Raw genomic sequence first — 3,408 nt, forward strand, 5'->3', positions numbered from 1 at the left:
CTAGTGAGCCAGGCAGGGGAGGCCAAGCTGCAGCTGGTACATACAGCCCATACCCAGAGCTGCCTGGGGGCAAAGAAAGGCAAGGAGCAAAGGAGCCAAGGGCATTGGCAAAGGAGTGGGTGGTACAAGTGGACAGGGAAGTGAAAAGAGGAGGGCTGATGGGCAGAGTGGAGGAGTCTGGGAGTGGCTATGTCTTGGCAACTGTCAAACAGTATAATTGTAAAGGAGTAAAGGATGAGACCAAGAAGGAACAGAAAGTGTGATTAGGGGTAGAAGATCAGGATTCTGTTGAGGTAGACAATTACTGGCACTATATATGGAGATTTGATCTGGGTGGGGTATACAATTTTATCAATTCATTCTGAGTACAAGGCATTATTCTAAATGCTCTTAATTTATTAAGATAGTTCATCATCATGACAATCTATTATTCCTACTTCGCAGATAAGTAAACTGAGCAACAGTGACATCTAATAACTTGCCCAAGGTCACATAACTAGGAAGGGGTAGAGTTTAGATTTGAAATCAAGCAGGCTGGCATGAGAGGTCAAGCTCTTAATACTAGTTCCTCTCCGTAGAAGATTCCAAACGTGAGGGCTGAGGTGTCTGCTGCAGGCCAGGACAGGCAGGTTGGGGAAGTGAGGGACAGTAAAATAGTAAAAGAGAGAGGATTTTGAAACAAATGTCCCTGTCTCATAAATTTCTTTTTTCACACACTAGTCTGAAAAAGCAAATTCTGCACAAATCAAGGCTTAGAGAGAAAATCCTAATGCAGCGCATCCTTAGGTATTAGCACTATAACTGTACCAGGAATCAAATATATGTCCATCTTTCAGAAAATTTTTCTGAAGATAGATATTGTAAGGACACTTTAAAAAATAAAATAAAAAATAGGTACATTCTTTGAAAGGGAACAAATAACAATAATTAGTAACAGAACTAATAAGCAGAAACAGGATAACAACTTTAAGAGCCATGAATGGAACATCTGATGTGGTTTCTGTTTCCATGTAAATCACATGATAGAAAACTCCAAACAGCTTAATCAGTCCTATTCTTTGTGTTTCCATTCACCATAATGTAGTCATAGTCACAATGTCATTTTTGTTCCAATGAATAGAGGTATAGAAAGGGAAAGGTGAGAAAAATAAGAGAGGGTAGAGGGAGGAGAGAAGGGGAGGTTTTCTGATACTCTCTGTTGACCACAAAGTACTTTACAGTCTGTACTGAATTTTCCTTTCAAAACAGGCCACTGTTGGGTTCTCCCTCTTCTAAAGAGGAGAGAATGTTTATGGAGCACTTACTCTGTGCTGTCTTCAAGGAACTTAGATTCTTATGGAAGAGAAGGCATGTCTACAAGGCAAGACAAAGTGGAAGATGTCCAACAGAAGCATATGTGAAGATGAAGACGGCTGATGAAATCTGACTTTCAAGGACCTCCTGAAGAGATGGGCCGATTTGCTGCTCTTACCGTCAGCTTCCCTCCCCTCTCCCCCAACCCGGATCCCTGAGTGGAAACACAGCACCTAGGACTTGCCCTGATGGAGTTTAAATCAGTTCACAGGTGCTTTCTTTCTGCACATGTTGAGGGCACCAAAGGGAAGGTGAAACAGGTGGAGAATTTGATTTTTATAAAGGTTTACTCAGAGGTCTGGGTCTACTCAGAGAATGGGGAGGCTTGGACTGACGAAATGGCCTGGCATGACCTGCAAATGCCTGGGAGGCTGGGTCCCAGGCCAAGACCAAGGATGCAAGGAAAGAGGTTGCCATCTTGTTGGAAGGCCGGCTTACCAGGGGCTGGAGAGGGCACATTTAGTTTCGGGATGTGAGGAACAAAGGAAGAGAGCCTAATGAGGAAGAGAGTTGAGGATAAGGCCTACTATAGGATCTAAACCCACAGCATGGTTGTACCAGGTCTGCTTCCCTGTCTTCTCCCCTGCCTCCTCAAGATCTGTTCCCAGAAAATTATATGGGAACTGAATATTTGTAAAGTGGATTCTATTTTTATGACTTCCTGCATTATGTTTTGTGAGATGTTTTATCATTTCTGCTCGGACCTCAATTGTTTTCACAAATTTTAGCTTTAACAAACTTTCTCTATTTTAACCTCTCTTCTCCAAGCCAATCTCCTCCCTAATTATTCTTAAATGTAAAGGCAAAGATTTTGTTTAAAAGAACACTTCAAGAATTCCTACTTATGACTTGCTTTTCTTTTTATGGATTTCTCTACTATTTGTAGGGAGGTAGAGTGATTCAGACCATTTGAGTCCTTAATAGGCTCATCCACTTACCTGTGTGACCTCAGGTAATTAAATTATTTCAGCCTCAGTTTTCTCACTTGCAAAGTGGGGCTAATTATAATAGCAATAATACCCACCTAATTTAGGATTGCGCTAAGAATTAGAGATAATACACGCAAAGACCTTGGCACAATGCCTGGTACATAATAAGTACTCGGTAATGGATAACTATTTATGTTGTCTTCACAGAGGTCATTTCTATACTTTTTAACACTCTGATAAACAACCTACAGCAAAATCATGGGAATTTGTAATTCTTACATCGTGAGAATTGCTCAGAACTTACATAGTTTTCAGGAATATCCTGTTTGGGGTGAAGTTTAATATTTCATGAATTGTTTGGATGTAAGAATCAAAATAAGCTCAGGTTTCACTGTGAAACAAAATCCTATTTATTGTCTGTCCTGATACACTAGAATCTAATTTCCCTAAGATCAGAATTCACGTCTTGTCTTTATAATTACTGTATCTTCAGTACCTAAAATATTATTTGGCACATAGTAGGCACTCGATAAATATTTCCTGATGAATAAACGTGTAGTCAGATTATTTCAAGTAAACTGTTTAGGAAAGCAATGAAATCCATGTCTATATCTATGTATCTTTCGATATAGATCCATTCTTTTTACATCTCTGACGACATTGATAATCCGCTAAGTGTAAATAAATGAATGCCTGATTGTGGGGCCTGCATGAGAGGACTACAGTGGCCGAGGAAGGAGCGCCAGCCTGTGGAGTTGGGGAAAGCTCACACTACGTGTAACATGCCTTGGGAGGCACAAGAAACCATCATAGACTTCCCAATGGCACCCAAAGAGGGGCTCAGAAGTGGATGAGAGTCAGCTGGTCCACCCAGAAAGGCTTGGTAACAGAACCAGGAAGAAGCAGAGTGAGGGGGCTCAGTGGCCAGAAGCTGTGGTGAAGTATGACCGACTGCAGTGAGGTCAGTTCATGAACATGAGGGGACCAGATGAGGGCCACCAAGCCACTGCTCAGCAGAGCCAGACTCCCTGATACTGGGTCTTGGTGCAAACACTTTCCCATTGGAGAGAAAGATGAAAGGTAGAGAAAGGTGGAAAATCTTGAACTGAGTTTAAACTATGAATTC

This window comes from Pteropus vampyrus, unplaced genomic scaffold, assembly GCF_000151845.1.
Source record: "Pteropus vampyrus isolate Shadow unplaced genomic scaffold, Pvam_2.0 Scaffold85, whole genome shotgun sequence".
Classification (NCBI taxonomy): Eukaryota; Metazoa; Chordata; class Mammalia; order Chiroptera; family Pteropodidae; genus Pteropus; species Pteropus vampyrus.